The sequence below is a fragment of the Gossypium arboreum genome, chromosome 8, assembly GCF_025698485.1.
Source record: "Gossypium arboreum isolate Shixiya-1 chromosome 8, ASM2569848v2, whole genome shotgun sequence".
Taxonomy (NCBI): domain Eukaryota; kingdom Viridiplantae; phylum Streptophyta; class Magnoliopsida; order Malvales; family Malvaceae; genus Gossypium; species Gossypium arboreum.
In genome coordinates, this window is record NC_069077.1 from 52339178 (window position 1) to 52349396 (window position 10219).

General features: G+C 34.0%; 1 non-coding gene across 1 annotated transcript; it reads left to right on the top strand.

Annotated features, from left to right (window-relative positions):
- The first annotated feature begins 4233 nt into the window (after nt 1-4233).
- LOC128280288 (small nucleolar RNA R71) lies at nt 4234-4340 on the top strand. Its single transcript, XR_008270468.1, has one exon. It is a non-coding gene; the product is annotated as a small nucleolar RNA R71 (small nucleolar RNA).
- Nucleotides 4341-10219: the final 5879 nt, after the last annotated feature.

Sequence of the window (10219 nt, forward strand, 5' to 3'; positions counted from 1 at the left end):
CCTATAAAGCGTCATCCAGTCTTTTGGACCAATATCGTCGGTTCGGACAAACTACCTTCTCGAGTATACCCTTTATCTCTTTGTTTGCCAGTTTATCTTGCCTATTTGTCTGCGGATGGTAAGCTGTGACAAACCTGTTTTTCACTTCATGTCTATTGAGTATCCATTTCAGCCATTTGTTCACAAAATGGGACCCCTCATCACTAATGATATCCCTAGGAGTTCCAAACCTTGTGACCACATGTTTCTGCAAGAACTTTGTCACTACCTTGGCATCTTTTTTTGGATAGCCTCGGCCTCAACCCACTTAGATACGTAGTCTACTGCTACCAATATGTACTTGTTACCAAAAGGAGGAGGGAATGGACCAAGGAAATCAATACCCCAAACATCAAACAAGTCTCCTTCAATGATGTTTGTTTAGGGCATCTCGTTTCTATTAGTAACATTTCCAATCCTTTGGCTATAGTATGTGAACCTCCGAAGTGTCCCCAACTTGGAGCTGTGTGACACTGATATAATATTTCATGTACCTCATCTTCTCTCACGCATCCCTTGATCATCTGATATGCGCACTTCTCGAACAAGTATGGCTCTTCCCAAAAATAGTACTTCACATCATGAAGAAACTTTTTCCTTTGCTGATATGTCTTATCAAAAGGCATTAAACCATAGGCTAAATAGTTAGTGAAATCAACAAACCAAGGGGTGTTATGGACATGACTTACCTTAAATATATGTTCATCTAGGAATGTTTCTTGTATGGGTACAAAACTAGAAGTTCCCTTTTGCGGCTCCAATCTAGATAAGTGATTTGCTACTTGGTTTTCTACCTCTTTCTAATCTTGAATTTCTAGATCAAATTCTTGAAGTAGAAGTATCAATCTCGACTTGGCATCTTTCTCAGCAAGCAAATATTTAATTGTTCAATGATCGTATAAACAGTCACTTTAGTACCTATAAAATAAGATCGAAACTTTTCAAAAGCAAAAAGAATAGCAAGTAATTCTTTTTCGGTTACCATATAATTTAGTTGAGCTCTCATCAAACCCCAACTTGTGTAGTAGATAAGATGAAAAATTTTGTTCTTTCACTGGCCTATCACAATTCTTACTGTGAAGTCACTTGCGTCACACATGAACTCAAATGACAATTCCCAATCTGGTGTGACGATAATTGGTGTTGAAACTAGCCGATTCTTTAGATAATTAAAAGCTTTCAAGCATTATTCATCAAATTTGAATGTTGTATCATTTTCCAATAATTTGCACAAAGGTTTAGCAATCTTGTAAAAGTCTTTGATGAATCTACGATAGAATCTAACATATGCTAAAAAGTTCGTAACACCCTTTACAAATATTGGAGGTAGGAATCTCTCAATGACATTTTCCTTGGCTTTATCAACCTCGATCCCTTGTCTTGTTATTTGGTGCCCCAAAACAATACCTTCTCGTACCATGAAATGACACTGTTCCCAATTCAGTATAAGGTTTGTTTCTTTGCACCGCTTTAGTACCTTCGCTAGATTGGCTAAGAAATAATTGTAAGAATCTCTGAACACTGAAAAATCATCCATAGAAACTTCCAAGTACTTCTCAACCATGTCAAAAAATAACCATCATGCATATTTGAAACATAGCAGGTGCATTACATAAACAAAATGGCATGCGTGTAAATGCAAACGTACTGTATGAGCATGTGAATGTCTTTTGTGTTGATCCTCTGGTGCCATTGTAATCTGATTGTACCCTGGGTACCCATCTAAAAAATAGTTATAGTCTCATCCTACGAGTCTATCCAACATTTGATCCAATAACAACAAAGGAAAATGATCTTTCCTAGTCACCTTGTTCAATTTTTGGTAATCTATGCAAATTCTCCATCCCATAACTGTTCTAGTCAGCATTAGCTCATTGTTTTCATTCTATATGTCTGTGATACCTCATTTATTTACCCATGAGCTATTGGAGATGGGGTAAATTATACCCGTATCTAACAACTTGATGATTTCTTTCTTTACCACGTCCTTCATAATGGGGTTCAGTCTCCGTTGTCCATCATTCGTCCCTTTCTTGTAATCTTCTAGGATGATCTTGTGCATGCACATAGATGGATTAATACCATTAATTCAACTATGGTCCATCCAATAGCCGTCTTGAATTGTTTGAACCACGAATGTCCGCTATGATGTATCTGATAGTCTTCTTGAATTGTTTCAACACTCGAATAAGTTTTTCTTCTTGTTCTTTACTTAGCTAAGCTGAAATAATCACATACAAAGTAGAGACATCACTTAAATAAACATATTTCAAATGTGAAGGAAGTACCTTGATTTCTAATTTAGGTGGCTCTTTAATTGATGCTTTTGGTTGAACATAATCTCTGCTCTCTAATTCCATAGGCTGAAAATGGGATTGTGGATTAAATCCCCTCTGGTTAGCTTCCAGCAAAGCTAAGTGTTCCTCTCCATGATCATCACCTAGAGGGTCTAACAACAAAATTTGTTCCAAAGAATCTTCAGTAGAGTTGAGTTCCTCTTCCAAGACTAATTCCTGTAACTTAGATACTGCAAAACAATCATCAACTACATCAGAAAATTGCATGGATTTAAAAACATTAAACGTTACCTAACTGTCCTAAACATGCATGGTTAGTTCACCCATCTGCACATCAATAAGGGTCCTTCCAATTGTTAGGAAAGACATTCTTAGGATCAATGAAACCTCTTTATCTGCTCCAAAGTCTAAGATAACAAATTCATTAGGAAAAATAATTTTCTCTACATGTACCAATACATCATTGATTTTTCCTTCTGTATGTACTAAAGATCAATATGCTAATTAAAGTGTAACCGTAGTAGGTCTAACTTCACCTATCCTTAACTTTCTGAATATTGACATGGGCATCAAGTTAATGCTCACACCAAAATCACATAATGCCATACCACAATAAATTTCTCCAATGTTGCAAGGTATGGTAAAACATCCAGGATCCTTCAACTTTGGGGGTAGTTTGTCTTGAAGATATGCACTATATTCTTTTTTCAGGGCTACCGTCTCAAATTTTCCAAGTCTTTGTTTCTTGGACATGATATCCTCCATAAATTTGATGTAATTCGGCATCTGTTCAAGTGCTTCTACCAACAGAATGTTGACATGAAGTTGCTTGAGTACGTCTAGGAACTTTTTGAACTGGATTTCCTGCTTCTGCTTCTAAAGTCTTTGAGGGTTGTGTGATGGAGGATTCTTTACTTGAAATGGCTGGTTCATCTTCCATGGCACTTCTGCATCTAACATAGTTGTTAGCTTATTAGAGTTGACTAGATTCAAAGTTACCTTTCCAAAGTTCACAGGTTCTGGTTCTGAGATTAGAGTTTCAATACTTGGTTGAACTTCCACTGCATCTTAAGTATCAGTTGGCTCCTCTTCAAATTTGATAGTGTTAGGCTCTAATGTCTTTCCACTCTTCAAGATCAACGCTTTACAATGCTCCTTCTCAAGATTTCTTGGATTTTCCATATCACTAGGCAAAGTACCTTGTGAACAATTTCTGAGTTCAATGGCAAGTTGACCCACTTGGTTTTCAAGGTTTTTCAATGTGGTTGCTTGGCTTTGAATTAAGGCATCATTTTTTTCTATGTATGCCTTGAACAGGTTTTCCAAACTATTGGATGGTTCAACTTAGATTGGTTCTTGAACTTATTGGATAAATTCAGTTGGCTAGCTCGGTCTAGGTTGTGCATAAGTATTACTAGGCCCTGATCCTTGGTTACTCCAGGAGAAATTAAGGTGGGTTATAAAAATTGGATTGCAGTCCTTGCTTACCTCGGTTTTGGTTACCCATGTAATACATAGATTCTGGGTTTAATGGACATTCTTTAAACAAGTTTCCTTCCCCACAATAAACATAAGCTACATTTTCCTATTGATTCGGTGGTTGAGCTACAAAATTATTAAACCCATTAGTGGTAAAATTTTTAAGTATTGAAGAAATCAAAGATACCTGAGATGCTAGTGAAGTGAGACCATCCACTTCATGAACTCCAGTGACTCATCTTCCTGACACTACTCGATTGGTTGGCCATTGATAATTATTGCTGGCAATTCTTTCAATGATTTCATAGGCCTCATTATAAGCTTAGAAAGGAGAGCTCTATTAGCTGATGCGTCTGCTACCATTCTCATGTGAGCATTGAAACCATTATAGAATGTCTTAAGTTGAATGCAATACGGGATTCCATGATGAGGGCACTTCCGTAATATTTCTTTGTATCTTTCTCATGCCTTAAATAAGGAGTCGTCATCCATTTGTTGGAAAGTAGTGATCCCGTTCCTCAACTTAGCATACTTGCTAGGTGGGAAGTATTTCATAAGGAATCTTGCTGCTAACACCTGCCATGTGGTAATGGAATGTGGTGGCAATAAGTTCAACCAAGCTCAAGCTCTATTCATTAGCGAATATGGGAACAAATTTAACCGTAGTGCATCTTCAGGTACTCCAGCTAGCTTGAAAGAATTTCTCACCTCCATAAACAGTCTTAAGTGAAGGTAAGGGTCTTCGGTAGGCATTCCACTGAATTTTCCATTGTCTGAGACATTTGGAACTTCATTGGCTTCAGCTCTAATTGTTGTGCTTCGATTTCGGGTCTCCTAATACTTGGATTAAGCTCATGAAACACTGGCATGGGATACTATCTTAAGGCTCTATCCCTATAATCAACAATAAGGATAGGATTTTAAGGAGGGTTTTCTCCATTTCCTTGATTCGGATATTTGAAGTTCATCTCTTTGGTCCTTCTTTGACTTGCTTGTCTTTTTCTTTGTTGAAAAGTTCTTTCAATTTTAGGGATCTACGGGGAGTAAATTGATAATTCAATCAATACTCATAAACACCTGAAACAATTATAGAAAAATTAATTAAGTTAAAATTGAAAAGAAAAATAAACCAAAAAGCAAAATTAACAATTTCACAAATAATGAATTTTAAAATAGTCCCTAACAATGACTCCAAAAACTTGGAACGATGGAAATGTGTAAGTGTACGCAATCGCAACAAGTAATAAAGTGACAAGTAAATGACAAGTTATCGTACCCACAGGAACTGTGCAAAGTAATATTTATGAAATAAAATAATTTAACAAGTTGGTGGTGAAAATTTGATGATTTGAAAAGAGGCTTAATTAAGATTAAAAGTTAAACTAAGTAAAATAAAATAAAAATAACAATATCCAATGCACGATTTCAAAACAAGTTTTAATCAATATCAAATAAATGTGCTAGATCAATTGCATTCTTTAACTTAACATTATCAGAACCATGTTCATGTTTGTTACAAATTTAATTCTTGGGAACACGGAAATTTGCTAACTTATGAAAATACTCACCGACCAAAATCCATTTATCTCTTAACTATATCTCTATGTCAATTCAACCGATTAAACAAATTTTAATAAGGAAATGTGTTAATGCACATACATACTTATGAAATTAAAATAATCTCTTGTACATATCTCTATGCCAATTCAAACAATTAATTCAATTTTCATAAGCAAGTAAAAGATTAAGTGAGGTAACAATATATCTCTATATTGAAATAATTTAATTACAAAATCCTGCAAGTTATGCAAGGCTAATGTATTGTTTAATACTATCGCTCATTTATCCTTCAGCTACCTTAGAAGATTAAACATGCACCAATTAAATATTGTGTCCATTAATTACAATTTCAATCCGCTTAATAATCAATTCAACTGTTACCTTACAATTTAAATGCAAACATAACATAAACATGATTTTATTTAATTGAACAAATCAACAAATCCTATAACAACACAAACATGATTTTTAACAAATTAAGTAATTGAATGCAATCAACCTAACATGAATTAAATTTAATCCATTTTAATTAAATCAAGAGTAATGAAACAATGAGCATTCATCATAACATAATCAAGAAAATAAAAGAGTAGGGAACTAGAAACAAATCCAGTGTCTCTTTGAAGTCACTAGTGCACTCCTCTTCTTCTCAGCTCATTTTGTAAATTTGAGGCCTCTATGAAAACTCGAGTGCCGCTGCTCCAAGACAGAAGAAAGGTCTTTCTCAAGAGGAAAAATCGAAAAAGGAAGAGACAAGAAATAAAATGGAAAACAAAGGGAGAAATGTGAGTGAAGAGAGAATGTGTTATGAATGAATTAAGTTAAGTTCAACGATGAAATGAGTAGAAAAGAAGGTAATTATAGGTGGCATTGGCGGCTAATTTTAGCAAATAAATATCAGCCATTAACACTCCCCCATGGCCGAACACTACTCATGCATTTGTTGATGATTTCAACTTGCTATATTTGGCTGGGGGCAAATCTACAAAAGCATAATAAGTGGAGGGTTTTGAATGTGATTTCAAGGAGACTTCAAGGGCTAATTTGCAAGTTAATAAATCAGCTGATTTGAGCTAATTGGGTTAGCATTTTGGACGGGTTTGGGCAGCCCGATTTCTCATTTAGATCAATCTTTTGTATTAGCACAACTGGGCCTCCTTTCCATAATGTAATCAATAATAATTATTTAACCCAAAAGAAATTGGATTTGAATTAAAATTAATTATATTATGTATTAATATTCATAATTTGGACCATCTTACGCTGAAAAATTAATTCGCCTCAATGCTTCAGAAATCACTTCACGGTTTGAGCTTCTAGCAATATTTGCCGAGCCAATTTTCACTCTTTGTGAAAATCTATCGAAAATAAATCAAAATTTATGAAAAAATTATTTTAATTAAAATTCAATATTTTAATAATTTAAGTGCAATTCAATTATTTTATAATTATATTATATTTTTCGACAAAAATTACTGTAAAACTACATGAATTTGAGTTAAAATGGGCATGAAAAAGTCTATTTTTTGTGTTTCCACCAAACTTCAACAAATGTAGGCACAGCTTGATGTGGTAAAACCACCAAATAATCAATAATGCAAAAAATCTGTCGGATATCAAATAGTGCGATACAATCACCAATAACATATAACATGCGATAAAGTCGCCAAATCCCTAGGTATTCCAGGTACAGTGCACTTACTACATATAAATGCGATGTTAATATGCTACCAGTACTTTTAAGGAACTCCTCCATCAACCACAAGATATCCCATTCCAATGCAAATGTAATATGTCACACAAACTCATACATAATCATATCTCAATACTTTTCACATTTATTTAACATGTTCAACTTACCCTCAATAATGACATACTTTCAGTAAATGAAAGCAGCATACCAACTTTCAAATTACCATTAAGATGATATCATTCAACATTATACAATTTCATGTACTTTTATGATTTTCCAACGTGCATGTATAGTAACATTTCCAATATAACATAGAAAATTATCCATGCAATTATATCATGCATAAACTCATATTTCAACAAATCATGCTATATATACAATCAATCTCATACCAAATAACATAATCATACATCATAATACCATTCACACCACTATAAGAAAATAGGTTTTTAGCGGCGTTTTAGTAGAAAACGTACTAAAAAGTGAATAGATAGAGTATTAGCGGCGTTTTCGAAAAATGCCGCTATAGGTGAAAAAACACCGCTAAAAGATTAAGCCGAACGACATCGTTTATTTTGAGCTTTAGTGGCATTAACGGCGCTTAATAAAAAACACTGCAATAGTTGAGCTTTAGCGGCGTTTTTCAAAAAGCGCCGCTAAAAGATTAAGCCAAACGACGTCATTTTACTTTGAGATTTAGTGGCATTAGCGGCACTTTGTCGAAAACGCCGCAATAGATTGAGTATTAGCGGCGCTTTTTGAAACACACCGCTAAAGCTCGATAACTATTTTAAGGTTTAAGGATTAATATGGGTTTAAGGGTTGTGGTTTAGGATTGATGGTTTATGTTTTATGATTTAGGGTTTTGGAGATTGTAGTTAAGGGTTTAGGGTTTAGATTAATTAGTATTTTTTAATTTATATATTAAATAATCTCTTATATAGTTGTAAAAGAGATAATATTAATTTGAATATATTAAAATATAACAAATTGTTTATTAAAAATAAATAAAAAATTAATGATTGATATGGATAGGTAACTATCTATTTTAGATAGGACCAAATTATAAAAATTAAATAAAGTCTTATTTTTATTTTTATTTTTATTTCACTTTTATTTAATTTGATCATATCTGAAACCGACTTTATAAACAATATAAATTAACTACACCATTCACTTAGTTATGGGAAAGTTAATTTCATTTTAGTTACTTAATTATGAAAAGTTACAATTTGATAACTTAAGTTACCAAACTGTTAAAATCAATGTTATGATTTTCTCTAAACCCTAACGCTCTAAACCCTTAAATCACTGAACCTTTAAACCCTTAAAACTCTAAACACTAGACCTTAACCCATAAATCCTAACCCATTAACCCTTAAACCCATAAACTATAAGCTTTAAATCTCAAACCTTAAACTATAAACCCTAAACTCTTAAATCATAAACCCTAAAATCTTAAAATAAATTTTAATATAATATTAATGTGTATATAGATATTAATAAAAAAGAAAAAAAACAAAACACAAACAATGAAAGAGGGAAAAAAGTGAAATGGCAAAATGATGCATTTGGCAAATGGAAGACTATTAATATATTGAAATATCAATCCAACATATATTTGAAGATTACGTTTATGTTTATGAAAATTATTTTTTCGAAATTAATAATTATCTCACTTAAATTATGGTTAGCAAAAAGTTGAACAATAGTGATGTTCTTTCTGACTATTAGTGGGTTTAGTGATTGGGGACTATTAGAGTATTATGGTTTTAGGGTAAGGAGTATTGATAAAAATGAGAAAAAATCAAATGATTTTAAGGTTTAAACAAGCAATAAGAATCTTGACATTTATGGTTAAGAATTTAGGGTGCATGGAATTAAGGGTTAAGGTTTAAAATTTAGGTTCAAGGTTTAGGGTATTGGGTTCAAAATTTAGTTTATAAGGTTTAGGGTATTGGGTATTGGGTTTAGGGTTTAGTCTATAGGGTTTATAGTCTATAGGGTTTAGGGTATTGTGTATTGGGTTTAGCGTTTAGTCTATTGGTTTTGGGCTTAATTATACTTATAAAAATTTGTGTTTAAATCAAAGGCATTAGCGGCGTTTTAGTCTAAAACGCTGCAAAGAAACATTTAAATTTAAACAAAACGACGCCGTATTGGTTTTACATATAGGAAATTGAATAAAAATGCTGTCGTTTTAAGTGGCACAGTTAGTGGCGCTTATTAAAAAATGCTACAAAAATATGATTAAAAGAATGAAAACGGCGTCGTTCTACTTGGAGGGACAGGCCAGGGCCTGAGGAGAGGAACTATTTCAAGCAAGGATGCTATGACCTCAGACTTGAGACCGATTCAAAGATATAGGAATGAATGAATCCAATGTCATCTATACCATGTTTTTGGGCTGTCATAATGTGACAGTTTCGACTTCTGTCGTCTCTGTCTATTCTGTTTAGGGAATGGGCAAATCAATGAAAACGGTGTCGTTCTACTTGGAGGGACAGTGGAGTTAGTGGGGCTAGGTCATAAACGCCGCTAAAAGTATGAGAAATTGTATGGAAACGTCGTCGTTTTATTTTGCGGGTAGTCGATTTAGTGGCGCTATCTTATAAACGCTGCTAAAAATATGAGAGACCGAATGAAAACTACATCGTTTTATGTGGGGCGATTTAGGAATTAGTGGCGCTATCTTAGAAACGCTGCAAAAAAACTGAATTACTGCCGCTTCTTTATAAACGTTGCAAATGTCATTTTATTTATACCGAAACTGTGTCATTTTGGTTTCATTCGTTTTACCCCATTTCACTCTCCTGATACTTCTTGTTTTTTCCCTTAGCAAAATTTCCCCAATTCAGGCTATTCCCCTCAAATCCCTAAATTTCCCTAAGTCTAAATCCCAACCGATCCGCTGGTGAAGACGCTGACCCTACCACTGCTTCATCGCCCTCGACTAACCCCTCTGCTGCGTCGCCATCGGTCTTCGCTATTGCAGTCAATCGGTAAATGTCTCTCCTCTTTCGACACTTTCTGTTGTTTATTTTAATAGAAACCCAGGGAACGCAGATTTCTATTGTTAATGCTTTCTGCTGTTAATGCTCAGCACTCAACCTTCCTTCCACTTGTAAATTTTATAATAGATGATGTTGGT